We start from the raw sequence: 17,359 nt of genomic DNA on the forward strand, positions 1-17,359 counted from the left end.
GTGGGAACTGCACATACATTCCACATGAAACAAAGCAATCAAGTGAATGAGCTAATTTTTTTTTGGAGGGTAAGGGGCCACGAGTTTAACTGATTTGCTTGGGTCATTGGGGGGGCCAAAGAAGCCCCCACATTATTTATATAATTAATCAATTATTAAATCTTGCATAAGAAAGAAACAAACATATAAAACTCTACTATGAAACAACTACTTTGCTTATAACTTTTCCAACCATAAATTACATTTTTCAGCTCTATTATTATATATTTTCTTCTGATTTAGGAGCTCAGCAATTATAATTCTTCCATTAAAGTAGACAACATTATTCTGTTTCTGATGGCTAATCTCAAATTTTATAGTACCATTTGAGGCCAATTATAACCATATCGAGATATAAAATGTTAGGAAGTTACTATTTGCAGTACAAGGTGTTACAGTGTTTTTCTTTTATGTCATTATCTCCCTTTAAGGTGGTACCAACCTCCGTGAGACTACAACCAAACCACAGGGCATCAGCAACAAAAAACATCAAGTTTTAGTTTCAAAATCTTGGTGCCATATCATGTTAATTTTAATTCCTAAGTCTTGGTGCTAGGTTTGAAAGTTACTTGCACCAATTTTAGATGTAATCCTTGATCCTCTCTAAAGGAATAAAGAGCATAGATGTGGAAGCACCATCATCTTGTATCTTTTGTACCTTCATATCCATGCCCCATTTCTGGGCTCTGGTGGACCAAGGGTTGAGGAACAACCGTCTATAAGCCATATTTTATCCATAAGGCCCAGTAAGCAGCATTCCCAAGTGTATATCAACTTAGCTTTTCATCCACATTCCACATGGCCATTGACTTTGCTACTTAGCCTTAGTCATCAGATTGGTTGTCGGTGCTTCTTCCACAATGAAACTGATCTTGCATGTTGAAAGTATGCGTAAATATTTAATCTAAAATTGACTGAAAAATTCTTCTTCAGAGCTTACTACTTATATTTCAAATCTTTTACTGTCAAGATGTTGATATTTTGCATAGATGTCACATATATTGCTAGTTCTTTGAAAAAATGTTTTTTTTAGAGTATTCCAATAATGCGTGCCACTTATGCAAACAGAAGTAGTATTACGAGTGAAAAAAGATTGCTGCAATTCTATTTCATGACTTTGAAAGTGTCAGTGGATTCTGTTTAACAGAGGGTTTTTTTGAGTTGTTCGAATTTACTTAGATTAGTGGTAAGGTTCAATAAAAAGTTTCAAGCGATTTCATAATATGAAACAGTGTTTAGTCAATAACAAGTGTGCATGAAAATATAGTTTTAACAGTTCTCTTAATTCCACATAAGGGCATAGCATATTTGGAAAGACACTGGTGCTGAATTGTGACATTTTGCAAAACTGTATCATTTTCCTACAGTGGAAAATAGCGTATAGAGAGTGGTTCTGTGGTGGGGTTTGTGAGAAAGAATGCAAATAGATTGCAACAAGGACAGGGGCTGGAAAGCACATAGCACCCTTTGTTTCTGCTAACCTTTTCTTAGAACAAATCAATCTTTATACGAGAGAGACACAAACTCAGACATCCATCAAAATGGATAATTGCTGGAGCATTCACAGGTTACAGTGAGATTCATAATGCAAATTTCGGTACATTTCCATTTCATTGCCACATTCTGAAGTAATTAGTCACTTTTTTAGATGATCGAGACATCCAAAGAAATCCCAATTATACTAATATTTTTCTCTTTTCTTTTTACCTGTTATATAATACACGTTCAATTTGAATTAGCAAGAGTGGAAGTATGCTAAAAGAGCATTATAATGCCCCAAATGGAATGAGCACGCAAGTTTTGCTGACTAAGATGATGGTGTTACGGTAATTGAGTGGTGGGTCTGAGTTAGGCATGTTTTGCTCTCATACTATCTTATTCCTTTATCCTTTTCCTATTATTGGCCGACATCAAAGGTAGTGAGAAAAATTAAATAGAATAATTATACATGTATGCATACAAACACACATACCAATATTTTACTGTCACCAGTAGATGTTGTGTGTTACATTGAGTAATCACTGGTGAAGTACTGCACTATCATCGGACAAGGAAACAGCAAAAGGGTCTTTTTCACCTTTTCAACAGCAAACAGTTTCAATTTCAACCTTTGAAATAAGTATGGGGCTAATGGGGGGCTCAAAGTCTCAAAAACTTTCAATTTCTTTGGTATGAACCACTCATTTCAAAGTTAACAAGTGACTCACTCAATTCTAGGATGGTAAAAGATCACTGGATGTGTCAATTTTCTGTATGAAGCACAGCCTTTGGTTCCCTACTTCCCTCCCATCATTTCACACCTTAAAAGGGTGGTATTGAACCATAGCTCTAAAGCAACAGTAATTTGACTATTGAAGCTTTAAGTGGTTGCATGTGAACATACAAATGTTTTTTATGTTATTAGTCAGTTTTGAAGTGTCAAGGGAAATCTGATCTGACTGAGAAAGAAGGAGGGAGTAGAGTGTAGAATAATTCACTCAAAAGTTCTTTCAAATCCAATCAACTATAGCCAGAAACAACAGCAAGTGATTGATGCACAGTACAATACGTGTGTCTGATGTTTTGATTACTTGGATCACCACGAAGTTTGGACTCTGGCTGCTACATTTGTTGACAAAGGAAGCAATGCCAAAGTAATTTAAAATAGCAGTTAGGAAATCTTTATCAATCATGAAGCCTTTGTCTGGTAGAAAAGACCCTTACAAGTACTATTAATAGAACATGGTGATACAAAGAAAAAAATATAACAAAGGCATGATCTTAGGAAAAATAATACTGAGGGAAGGGGAGAGAAGATCGTACATGTCTCATCACCATCTTGAGATGTTAGTGTCAGTGGTGTTGGACTGAAAGCGAACCAAAGTGCTACTACACTTGTTTGATTGACACCATCATGTGTATTCATATCTCTTATACCTTCATTCATCAAATGCTGAAATTTGGGCAATGGATTTTGACCCTCTTCACATGCTTTGACTAAACAAAAACTACTCTAGCAGTGACAGCTACGCTACCATTATTACAACACAGGAACTAACAGCTCTAATAACACCGGATTAAAATTTTGAAACAAGAGGGTACTTTTGATGTTACTATGAAACTTAATAACAGTTGGATTCTTCACTTCTTCACTGTATTCAAGTGTTGCTGTGTAGAAAAAAAATAGGATAATTACAAGTGGAGCATAAAAGTCATAAACTGGCCTTAATATTCAAATTCTTGAAAAAATGTACTGTATCTGTATTGCTACTTGTCTTAAAATTGTTACCATAGTGTCCATTGCTTCCTCCAAGTCTGTGGTTGTTTGGAATTTAATCTGTACTTTTCGAAGTTGAAAGAGGCTAATCAATTATTAGTCTACAGGGGAACTCAATTGGACTTAAGTTGTATTCTTTTGGGAGAAACGATTTAAAGGTGAAACGATTTAAAGGTGAAGTTTATGTTGTTGTTTTTAAGAGATTTGGAAGTGATGGTAGAATGAATTTAGGAATAATGTTTGTGAAAAGATTTTATATATGTGACAAATTAAGAAAAGATTTTTATAAATTAAAAAATAAAATTATCAAATTGTTTTAAGTTAAAAATAATATAAAATAATATAGACGAATTAAAATTATTTTAAAACTTTTTTAGTGTACAAATTTTTTTATCAATAGTCAAATTCTGCAAAGTCAAACTATCTCCATATGAAAATAAAGCAAATAAATGACCTTCACCGTCATCACCTTCATTACATATCTAACAATTTTTCCTAACTGTACCACCAAAAATTAATGAAAATAACACACTCAAATGAGGTTAATTTTGTAAAATAATATATTTCATCCACAAATCACATCACATGAAGGGAAATGGAATGAGGGGTTGATCCCACTATTCCGCTCTTGCAGTTACTAAATCACTCCGAACAAAAAAAGATCAACACAAATTGACGCCTCTTATTTGATCTAAATAGTAAATTCACGCGGTGTTAATCTAAACTAAATAGGTTGAATTTTCTTTTAATTGAATCAAATCTAACCAATCTTAATTTGACTCAAATTTTTATTTGTGGAGATGATGAATTATATATTAAATTCTATATCCAATTCAACCCTATCAAAATTACTAAATAATATCAATAGTAATATAATTAATGTTTAATTTAATTTATTATTCTTCTAACTAAATATGAATTTTGGATGGTTGAATATAGTAAAAATTATGTATAAGATTAATCTTCCTTATATTCAATATACACACAGGGTCCTCTATTTATAATAGAAGAAATATAGGCTAAGTCAAAAATACAAATAAGAAATAATAACAAACTAACTAAAGATAAAAGATAAAAAGAATATATATAACCAGTTTGTTACTAATACAATCCCTAAAGACTTGGTGAAAATATCTCATTCTGCACTAAAATGTCACTAAGTTATTAATGATTTACGTAGACGACATAAAAGATGAAATATCAATCCAAAATACTCCTCTAAGCAACAAATCTGAGAGGGTGCTCCATATAAATCTCTTCTTACAAATCACCTTTGAGGAATGCATCCAATGGATAAAAAGGTCATTCTTGAAGAGTGTTGATGGATTGGCAAGTGTACCAAATCGCACAAGTAATATAAAATGGTAAGACCAAGTATCGTATCCCAAGAGACTCACGACACTAAACAATTATGTGATTACTCAACTAATTAAGACTCTAAAGAACATATTTTTGGGGTTTTTGAATGCAAATGCAATAAAATAAAGGGTTAAATATGTTTTTAGTCCCTTAAGTATCACACAATTTTGGGTTTAGTCCCTACTCGAAAATTTGATTGTTTTTAGTCCTCATAGTTTTGAAACTGTTATAAATAGTCCCTAATTTTGGATGTGTTAATTTTTGTTTGACGTGGCTAACGGCCAGCCCACGTCTGATGCCAGGTATGAGTTTATTCGCTGCCACGTTTTTTTTTTCTTTTTATTCCAAATTTGCACACAAGCCCCTAATTTCTTCAATGTTTACACTTCAGAAGGAACACCGCAATTAGGGTTCAAAAGGAACACCGCAATTAGATTAAGTCATTGGCAGCCATCTCGCAAATACACAGAAGGCGAAACCCAAATCGCCATTGAACCTCTAATGCAAGGCTGCCACCACCTAGCCTTCATGCCGCCACAAAAACCCTAAGCCAACCACCTGCAAACCCCGAGCAGAAGAGCCACCGTCATCTCCTTCAAATCGCGTTGTCATCGTCGAGAGAGAAAACCAGAGCCACTGTTATAAACTGGTCTACATGCATCAGAACACCCGATTCTGTTATGAGGAAATGGTCGAAAAAAAATAAAATTCCACTTTTTGCAAGCTCTGATTATCAATCTGCCATGCACATGGTATGCAGAAGGATTGGTGTGACAGAGAAGTGCAAGAAACAAGGGTTTCAGAATCAAATTCTCGTACAAGGATGTGAGAAAATGGGCTTGAAAGTAGAGTTAGTGGCTACAAATTCCTCAGCAGATCATTATTGTGGTTCATGCTGTTATGGTTGTAGAACATGAGATAAGAAGGACACTGACTCAACTTGGTTGGTTGATGATGTAGGAAATGATGTAGTGATCATCTTAGGATGTAAAGCTGAGAGATTCATACTTGAAGATGGAAATGGTGGAATGAAGAAAAAGAAATGTTCAGGAGTTATTGCAGCAGCAATGTGGAGAAGTAAGGTAACAAAGAAACTCCTAATCGAATCTAAGGTAACTCCTAATCAAAACCCTAATTTTGGGTAAAGGGTGAACTAGCATGTGGCATGGTTGAGTCAAACAGGGGCTATTATGCAATTTTGAAAAGAAGTTAGGGGCTGAAGTGTAAACATTGAAGAAATTAGGGACTTGTGTGTAAATTTGGAATAAAAAAAAGAAAACATGGCAGAGAATAAACTCATACCTGACATCAGACGTGGGCTGGTCATTAGCCATGTCAAACAAAAGTTAACACCATCCAAAATTAGGGACTATTTATAACAGTTTCAAAACCATGAGGACTAAAAGCAATCAAAGTTTCGAGTAGGGACTAAACCCAAAATCGTGTGATACTTAAGGGACTAAAAACATATTTAACCATAAAATAAACATGAATGCAATTTGATCAATTGAGGCTAAACACAAGAATGAATGGATGAAGTTGATAATATGAGATGAATATGTTGTTGGGGTTTAGATTTCACCTAATTTACTCTCATGTATATAAGAATTATTCTTTATGCATTAATGTTAACGTCACTCACTAAAATCACTTAAATCCGATCCCTCGGCGAATAAGTCTGTCCTTAATCACCAGTGCATGCAATTCCTAGCATTCCTAGCAATTAAATGTGAAGATCAAGAGCTTTAAGACGACCAAGACTCATACCCTCATCCCTGAGAAATATTACTCTTGGGAGAATTCAACAAGAACCTGAATTGTAAGGAACCTCCCGACACTCATCCAATCCATACATCATGCTATGAATGAGTTAAATAAAGCATGTAATAAGCATAGATGAATTACTCTAACAATTAATGAAAAAACATATGTTATTCAGAATCAATTCAAATACATGAGAGTTCACAAGGTTACATCATCCCCCAACAACAAATAGAGTTTACAATAGATGAAAGAAAGAAAGGGATAGAAAAACTCTAGAAAGAAAAAAGGAGAGCTGTCACATCCCCAAATCTACCCTCAAGAAAAAGGAGAGCTGTCACATCCCCAAAATCTACCCTCAAGGGGTGAAAAGTGTGTTTCTGTGCTCAAGCCATCAAAAGATACCAAACCTAGGATGTGCAAGTCCTTGAATAGAACATAAAAATAACAAAAAACAGGTCCAACCCCACAAACTGGCGCTCAAGCACCCTATAAATGGGGCGCTCGGGTAGTGTGCGACACCGTCTTGTGCTCAAGCGCCCCTAGAAAGGCGCTCGAGCGCGGTGCGAGACAAATCTAGGGCTCAAGGGGCGCCCGGGCGCAGTGCGGGACGAAAATTCTGCATGCTGGTTGACTTTTCTGCATTCCAACTATTTGGTACTTTAATTCTTCTTTCAAATCATTCCAATAGCCTACAAAATCAAGGGAATTTAGTAATAAAATCATTAAGTATAACCTCAACTCTCTTATTCAAAAAACTAAAGCAAAAACATGATTCCAAGCAAGTTTCTAAGCAGAAAATGGTGCATTTAGTTTCATAATTACATCATAGATAACAGTATTTTCAACTGTTATCAAAGAGCCACCAGAGCTATAAATAAAATAACAAAAGTCATCTTTGCCACGAGAGAAAAAACATATATGGATGAGTCAAACACAATGGCGACAGAAGGGAGGTCATAAGAGACATTAGAAGAAGAAGAAGCCTTGATGAACGATAAATAAACCTTAAAAATCCAAGATTCTCCAATCAAGACACTTGAAAAAGGAAAAAAGTAACATTGATGTTCGAAATAAGCTTCTTGAGAGGAGACAAGACATGCAGACACGCACAACAAATCTGAAAGAGGAAAAAGAGTGACCTTGACGCTCTAAATCGCTACCTAAGAGGAGAAGAGATGTGCCACAAGCATGACGAAAAAAGGAGCATATCTACAATTTCAAAAGGCACTAAAAGCGTGTAGGAGCTCCGATGAAGGCATCGTTAACAACATGGTGGTCACCTGACCGACGATTTGATCATCGGTCGAAACTGAAACTCCAATAGTGACAGTAGTACCCGCTAGTAGCGACGAGTGTAGTGGTAGAGACAACAAATTTTTTTCCCAAAAAAACCTTGTTCTATATAGCACGTTGAATATACACATATAGTCCTAATTATAATAGAAAAAATATGGACTAATTCCAAAATAGAAATAAAGATAATAAAAAAACTAACTAAAAATAAAAGATAAAAATAAAATAAATATAATATATATATATATATAACATGAATATTAAATTATTCAATTATTTAAATCTCAAATAATAGTCTATTGTTAAATAAGCATGCCAAAATATCTAAAATGTTTTGAAAATGTAAATTAAAAAAAAAATAAAACTAATTGTTTAACTAACCTAAATTGATTAAATAGGTTAGATTAAATTAAAACTAATAAAGAGAATGTAAAAATCCAACTACCCATTCTGAAAAATAAAGTATTAGTTCGATGATAGATTTTTGTAGCCTGACCTTAGTACATCTCTACCTTGGGGTTGAATAATATAGGAAATAAAAGTTAATTATCCACCCCACATATTTGAATCAAGTAAATGAAAAAAAATAGGTTGATATGAGATGGAAAAGAAAAAGGTATGCCATGAAAAACTGTTCTGCCAATATCAATAATGCAGCAGAAAATTTTACGCTCTAAAATGTATTGTTCGCCATCTTTAATCTAACTATATCAAAGGATTTGCGATAGAAAAAAAAAAAAAACAAAGATAAAGGAATATGAGGTTACAGTATGTGTATTTGTTTTTGTTCTGTTTTATTTCAATAATTTTTCTTTATAAATTTTCTATATTACTTTTATAAATTGTAGGGATCTAGAAAATAATTTAAGATAATTTAAGAGTGTTAAGTGGTTTTATGACACTTAATTATTTTATTTATAAAAAGCTTAACTATGAATAAATTTTTACCTTAATCAAGTTTATAAAAATCGTTATTTTCTCTATAAACCTTTTCTTAAAGGTTTTTCTTTATCTTTTCTCTAACTTTTTAGGTATGTTACTAAATTATTTGATGATCATAAACTATTAGTTGATTACGGGAAAAGAGATCTATATTTTTAACCAATCAAAATTTAAAACTTTTATCTAACTTTCTAAGTCTATTACTAAACTATTTGATCAAAAACTAGTAGTTGATTAATGATAAAGAGATTTATATTTCTAACCAATCAAAATTTAAAACAAAGAAGTTTACTTTTTGCTTCATTTTTTAGTTAGTTCATTATTTTATGACACATGTGATTCTAGAATTTATGCATGTGACTCAAAATAACTCAAAGGAAATTTATGTTTACTTATATGTTCAGATATGTGAACTGATGTCTATGTGGGTAATCAAAGTATCATGTAAGGAGCTAAGTAGTGTTAGTATAATATGAGTTTTTAGGACCTTGTGTGAATTTGTGGAGGATCTTTGTTCGAGGTAAGTATAACTGGTGTCATTATATATATATATATATATATATATATATATATATATATATATATATATATATATATATATATATATATCATGCTTTGATTTAATAAAGTGAAAATTTTAGAGTAGTGATGTGTTGGTATGACTTATTTATCTCTAGGCTTAGTTGAAAATGGATTAAAATTATGTTATGTATGCTCAATTATGTGTGTACTTATGAGATTGAAATGGTGGCATGATTGTGTTTTAAGTCAGCAAATTTTATGTGTAAGATTAATGAATTTTTATTATACATGAATATGTGTTAGTTTGTTAAATATTGAAATTTTGTATGAGTTGATTATACGAGAAATAAATTTGTTTCATGGTGTATTAAATTGGTTACTTGATTCTTTCTAAGCATAAATTAAGTCAAACTACATTAATTTTAATACAAAAATAAAAGTAAACTACCTTAGTAAGACTCAATTGTCCAATCTAGTTCACTTAGGCTCCAATAAGAATGCAAATTCCATAAAGCTATAGAGGTCAAAGGCATTGGACACCACAAGGATTTAAATTTCATAAAGCTTTAGTGGCCTAGACGTTGGGCGCCAACTCCTTGGTGTTGGCGCCAAGTTCTTGACACTAACGCTAGCTTTTGGCGTTAAGCGTTAACTGGAATAAAACCCTCTATTTTCTTTCTGGCTGGGCATACCTAGTCGTCCGATGGGTGGGCCTTCCTTCAAGAATGGCATCCTGGGCGGAGAATAAGTAGCATTTTTCATAAAAGCTTTTCTTCTGTGGAGTATGGTTTTAAACATTGTGATGTAGTGAAATGTGGAAAGGAAAAAGGTTGAGCATAAATTGTGAACTATGGGTGAAGCTTGGATCAGGATTCTTTATGATATAAATGGAATGGTTTGACCTATTTATCTTATAAATGGATGTGTTAATACAATTAATTCTAATAACGAGAAGGTATGTATTGAGTACGATCCCAAATTAAAATCATTTTAACTCTACTAAATTCACAAACTTATATAGAAAATAAAGTTTACTTGGTGAGGGTTGAAGGAGAGTCTTATAGTGAGATTTGGTGTGGATGAGAATCATTGTGGTGATGCTATAGTAAATTAAACCTATTAGGATTATGTGAGGCAAATGGAGGCACAACAGTTATTTTTGCTTGAATTAGACAAATTACATAATAGTTGTAGGACTTCACGTATATTTGACTCAATACATGTATGTGTGTGTGTGTGTGTTTGTTCGTGTGTATGTCTATATGTTTGCATGTGTGTTTGTGTGTGTGTTTATGTTTATGTCTGTATATGTTTGTGTTTATGACTGTGAGTTTGTGTCTTTGTATATGTGTTTGTGTCTATGTTTATGTTTATGCGTCTGTGTTCGTCTCTATTTATGTCTTTATTTGCGTTTGTGTCTATATTTGTGTATGTGTGTGTTTGTCTTTGTGTTTGTGTGTGTCTATGTTTGTGCGTGTGTTTGTGTTTGTGCCTCTGTGTTTGTGTGTCTGTATTTGTGTCTGTGTGTATATCTTTGTGTATGTGTGTGTTTGTGTTTGTGTATCTGTGTTTGTGTGTATGTCTCTGTATTTGTTTGTGTGTGTGTCTTTGTGTTGGTGTTTATATATGTGTACGTGTGTGTTTATGTGTCTTTGTGTTTGTGTGTGTATGTGTGTTTGTGTGTTTATGTGTGTCTTTGTTTGAAGTTCAGGAAACATTAAAAGGTGGGTTGAATAATGATTCTCAACATTCTTTTCGAGGTTGATATATAGATCATGATTTAGATGATCCTCATGAGCTGCTTGAAATGTACTTCATAAATGTTATTCTAATCAATGCATTTATATTTCTAGTTTTAGATCATCATCCTAGTGTTTAGGAAGGAGTGATTCTTAACATAGATGACATGTGTTGAAGATATGTATAATGAGGGATTGTGTTTCGGATAGAATGATAACTTATAAATTAAAGCTTAACACACAGATGTTTTATATTGGTTCATTAAATTAAGTTACATTCAGTTTTACTCTAAGATAATTTTGAGGGTTTCATTAGATATTCAATGAAGTACATATGAGTATTCTCACCACTTCTGGTATCCCTAGTCAACGAATAACCATTGTTACCTTTACTAGTTGAGTTTCACCCACTCTTGGTTGTGCAATATTCTTCATCATTCATGGTATCCCTATATGCTCATATCCTTCTGATACATTGTCTAGTTGAGTTTAACCCACTTATGGTTCTCGTTGTCAACCTAGTAACCCTTATTACTGTGACCTTGACTGAGTTTTACTCTTTCCTAGCATCCCTAGACGCTCCTAGTATAATCCTGATACACTGTCTAATTGAGTTTAACTCACTCCTGGTTGTTGTTGTCAACCTATTAACCCTTGTTACTATGAGGTTGATTGAGTTTCACCCACTCCTGATTATGCAGTATTATTCACCACTCCCAGTATCCCTAGTTAACGAATAACCTCTGTTACCTTGATTAGTTGAGTTTCATCATTCCTGGTTATGCAGTATTCTTCACCACTCTTGGTATCCCTAGTCAACAAATAACCTTTGTTACCCTGACTAGTTGAGTTTCACCTACTCCTGGTTTCCACTAAACAATCCTAATATCAACCTGATACGTTGCCTAGTAATCCTTTAACTCGGATGAGTTAAACAACAAGTGTTTTAAGTCTCTTTAGAGTGTGCAATCAAACATATTGTTTATAAGTCTTTAGATTATTACTCTCTGAGAGAGGATATATATTCAATACACATCAATCTAACATACTCTTTAACTATTTCTCTCTCTTCTTTCTTCTTACAATAGTAAGCTTATACATCAATGAAGCTTGAGAGTAATTTCTCTCTCTTTCAGGTGTTTCTCTCTATCTCTCTTTTTCTTCCTCTCTTCGTACATTAGTAAGTATGTATAGCCATGAAGCTTAAGAGTAATTCTTTTCTCGAGCTCTTCTCTTTTTCTCTTTTCTTGTGTAAGAGGATTTGACTCTAATATCTCAAAGAGAGATCGTGATTCTTCTATGAGAATGATTTTTCTTTTTATTCCTTAATTCCCCATCATTATCATCATTTTCTTCTTCTTTGATTCTCTATTTATACACCTTTGATAATATAATCGGTATATGATGTTTGACCTTGAGATTTGGTGATAGTGTAGCTATTGGATGAAGCTTGTCCTTGTAATTTGACTTTTCGTAGCTTTTATCGTAGGTGGTAGTATAGGTTGATGTCTTTGTGTCAGAGCAAACTTATTTTCAGAGCTTTATTAAAAGCATATTAGACAATTCATTTAGCACGACTTTTGATGAACAAAACATTGCGCTAATGTCTTCTTATTTCTAATGTTCATTTCTTACTTGCATTGGATAACAAAATGAATATGCTTGCAGTAGATATTCTGCATAAAGTAGAATAGATGTCTACACATTTGATATGTCATTTTTTTCTATTTACCTTGTTGCTTTTAAACGTTGAACATTTAATGACATTCAATGCTTGTTCAAAACAATCAAGGTTTTTATGTTTTCTACCATTTGGTCAAGATTTGATTGTTTGAGTTTTCCAGTGAGAACTCTAAATTTTTCATGAATATTTCATCGTTGAATGAGAGTGTGTTTAACATGTAGTATCATTTATCCTATAATAGGTTTTTTCTTAGCTAGTGTTTTGACATGGTGAGAGTTTGTCTTGCTCGGGTAAACTATTTAGGTTTTTCTAACAGACACGTTTAACACTGTGTTTTCCATCACATCTTTGTATGTGTGTTTGTGTCTATATGTCTATGTCCATGTGTTTGTGTATTTGTGTCTATCTCTGATTGTGTCGGTGTTTGTGTCTTTCCGTTTATCTTTGTTCTGTGTATGTTTGCGTCTGTTTTTGTCTGTGCCTGTGTGTGGTTATATTTGTGCCTCTCTTTGTCTATGGCTTTGAGTTTGTGTGTGTCTGTGTTTGCGTCTTTGTGTGTGTTTATGTTTGTGTATGTGTCTTTATGTCTATATATGTTTGTGTTTGTGTGTGTGTATTTGTGTATGTGTATGTCTATGTGTTTGTGTTTGTGTGCATGTGCCTGTATGTTTATGTTTGTGTGTTTGTGTTATGTGTCAGTGTCTATGTCTGTGTGTTTGTGTCTGTCTTTATTTGTGTTTGTGTCTTTTATTTTTCTTTGTGTCTGTGTGTGTCTACATGTTTGTTTGTGTCTATGTTTTTGTGTTTCTCTTTGTTTGTACCTTTGTGTATGTGTGAGTCTGATTGCGTGCTTGTGTTTATGCCTATGTGTGTGTCTGTGTTTGTGTCTTTGTGTTTGTGTTGTGTGTCTATGTCAGTGTGTGTGTGTGTTTGTGTGCATTTATTTGTGTTTGTGATTTTGTATGTGTCTATGTGGTGTGTGTGTGTGTCTGTATGTGTTTTTATATGTGTGCATGTGCTCCTGTGTGTTTGTATTTATGTGTATGTGTATGTATGTGTCTATGTATGTGTGTGTTTGTTTATGTGTGTATTTGTATGTATGTGTGTGTGTGTGTTTGTGTGTGTGTCTTTTTCTGTGTGTGTTTGTGTGTCTATGGTTGTGTGTCTCTATGTGCATTGTGTTTGTGTGCATGTCTTTATGATGTGTGTTTATCTGATTGTATTAGTCTCTTTATGTAGGTCTATATATGTCTTTGTGTGTGTCACATTATGGTGGAATATTTTATGATATTTTTCATGTATAAATCTATTTTATAGAAAAAAAATTATTTTGTGAATAAATTTTATCTGTAATTACTTGAATTATATATTAAATTCATTTCTAAATGTTTGTTAAAATTAATGTAGATTTTAGTTTTGGATAGATTTTATTTATTTATTAAAAATTGTTTGTTTGACTAGTCCATTTTTTACATTAAATAAAAACAAGTTGTTTACGTTTAATTTAATTATTATTATTTATTTAATCCAATTGCTTTCAACCTAAGTTTTGGCATATATTCAGGGACTTACTACCAATTTTGTTTAATAAAGTAGTAATTAAATTTTAAAAAATAAAAGCATTTAAATACATCATATTCATATTTTTTTGTTTATATACTAAAAACTTATATTTAGAATTAAAAAGATTTCATATAATTAATCGTTTTTAAAATTTATATTTTACTTATTATTTGTGTTTCCATGATATTTTTTTTTAAATCCACCTCCCAGGTTGTTAATTATCAATATGAATAATTTATGATTATTAATAGTCATGTTCTAATGTGTAAGGTCGATCCTAAATTATTGGATTTTATTTTTATATTTAATATTTATTTTACTTTTATTCATAACATATTTAAAGTTTAATTTTTTTTATTGGGATCATGAGTGTCGACAGTTGGTGAGATTTGAATGGTTTTCAAATTTATAACGTATACTCTTAAGGGTTGAAACATAGAACAAGATCTATCTATAAAAGACTTCCCGACGTTTAAGTCAATAAAAAAAGTTGAGATCTTGTGAATAAGGAAGAATGAGTATGAGAGTGAGTGTGTATGTCCTAAAAAATACCAAATGTATTTATAGTGTTTTTGGCCTTAGGCCCATTCTATAAAACAAGTAATGTGATATCAAATAATATAAGTAAATTAAATATTTACCTCAAATAAATAATAATAGTAATAATAATGTGATACATTATGGTAAATAAAATTAAAAATATTGTGATATAATCAAACTAGTAAGATTTACCATGATTACCATTAATATGTGAATATTTGCTCTGATAGAAATATTTTGGATTGTTTCAAGGCAACGAGATTTATTGGGCCTTGTTAGGCTGTATTTCTTTAGTACGTATATTGGGCCAGGAAAAGTTTGATTAATGTGTGAGGGATGCTCATTGTGGCTATGACTTATCTCTTGGTTGAGTTGTGGTTGACTTGTAGATTTTTTAGGTGGATTGGCCGTTTGATTGGGTTGTACAAGTGTTGTTGACTTAGGGTAGTTTGTGTTTTGTGTTGTTGGCTTGGACAGGCTCAGTGTTACTGGCTTGGGACAACTTTTTTAGGTGTTGTTAAGTTGCGCAAGCTTTATGTTGTGTTGTTAGATTAGGTAGGCTCTGCTGCTCATTTGGCTGAGTTGATGATGACTCAATTAGTAACTATGAAACATTAATAAGGGGTTTCTGAATGTCACAATGATTGCCCTACAATGTGAAACTTCGTTTCACATTAAATAGTTATGATTAAGGCTGACGCGACTGCATCTCAAGGGTTGAACTCGAAGAACAAAATGTTAAGAGTTACGCATAAGAATGAAACATCGCCTAACTAAAGGTTGTTTCGTTTTAAACACCTTGAATTTATACTTATTTTCTTCTTCATTCTCATTTCATTTCCAGTTTACATTTATCCCAAGTTTATGAGTCTTATCTCTCTCTTTTTTTTCGAGTCTGCCTACACTCATAAGTATGTCTTCTTCTTTTTCTTCTCCTTATATTGGCTATGGTCGTTGTCACTCCTTGCTGGCTAGGGAAATTACTCCCATGAGTGAAAGTTCTTCTTCTTCTTTTGAAGAGAGGGTTTACTTACCTGAGCCTCTCATTTTCGCTCCTCCTTTAACGATTTCCTCTAGGGTCATCCTTAAGGCTTCCCAAGAGAAGAGAAAGAAGAAAAAGAAGTAAGTGGTGTGAGGTAAGAAGGTCATGTCTCCTCGCAGGCTAAGCCACTTGCTCCAACAGCCAAAAAGAGTAATTGTTTTCCTCCGATTAGGGACCCTAAGTATACCTAGATCCAGGACGAGATGATCATCTATGCCTTTGAGTTCTTTACAAAGGTGAGGGTAGTTGAGTTGATGGATACTTTCAGCTTTTATCCTTACTAGCTCATCGTCCTTTCTTATTCCTCTAACAATAGGGTTTTCATCCATCTGGTGAGAAGAAAGACAATTTCATTTTTATGTATATATTTTAAGGATTTTAGTGTTTCTTTTTCTCTATCCACGTTTAATAGTGATATGTTATTCATCCTTTCTATAACTCTTAGTCAGCTTCATCCCAATAATTGATAAAAGATTAAATCAGATAATTAATCCAACATGAATTAACAAAATTAATTTATTAACGAAAGCATTTCTAATTTACCATTTAAGCCATGAAGGAGAACTCACAGTTTCCTCAATTTGGATGGAGTCAAATAATTAATATAATATATCAAGGCCAATGTTAGTTAGGGTGGACTAACTCGGTCCATGATAAACCCTAATTTTAAACTCTCACTTTCATCTTCAGATGAGAGAGAAATGCAACAACAAAGGTAAAAGTAGGGTGGCAAGTTCAGGAAGAAAAAAGGAAATCATTTTCTTCATAAAAGAGAAAACATATTAACAATATATAGTGGTCCATTTTAACTTGGTGATATTATTTGTGCGCCTTGAAAGATGATAAAGAAATCTCTTCACCTTTTAAGCATATGCATGGGAGCTTTGGGATTGAGAAATGGGAAGAAACTGGAAGAAATGTTCAAAGTTTCCTAGTGGGGCCCAAATGTCAATTTTAATTATTCTTATTTCTATGACTTGGTAAACCATTTGTATCCAAAAAGTTGTGCATTCTTGCCAGCTATTACTCATTCACATTGAAGCAATTCAAAAGGCTATGTATTCTGAACTTCATAATTATAATTATGCCTTTGACATTAGTAGTAAATTGGAACATATAAGATCATTTCAATCATTATTCTTCTGTCATCATACAAATATCGACTTGATCATGCAATGAGAACCAATAATTTGTCTCTTTCTAGAGTGCTCTTGTTGGTCTTAGTGGGAATTTGCCTTCATTAAAACCCTTCTTAAAATCTCTTAATATAAATATCAAATTCACATTGATTTAGCTGCTTAGCAGTGGATGAGTAGTACAAAAATGTAAGGGATAAACAGTTCACTGAAGGAAAATAAAGTTAATAACAACAACTTTGTTTTGGTCAGCATTTACTTGAATATCAACTTCACCAACACATTTGTGTGCATGGCTCCACAATCAAGCTCCACATATGTCACTCTCCAATGCTAATAATTGAAGAGTTACAAAAATACTTATGGTGATCTTATACATTTATAAGAAATAAATCAATTTTATAACATGTAAATGAATATAAATTTTATTTTACATTGTAAAATTAAATTATATTTAAAATTTATTTTTCAAAATATTAT

This window comes from Vigna umbellata, chromosome 9 (genome assembly GCF_029865625.1).
Source record: "Vigna umbellata cultivar VRB3 chromosome 9, Vumbellata_1.0, whole genome shotgun sequence".
NCBI classification, from domain to species: domain Eukaryota; kingdom Viridiplantae; phylum Streptophyta; class Magnoliopsida; order Fabales; family Fabaceae; genus Vigna; species Vigna umbellata.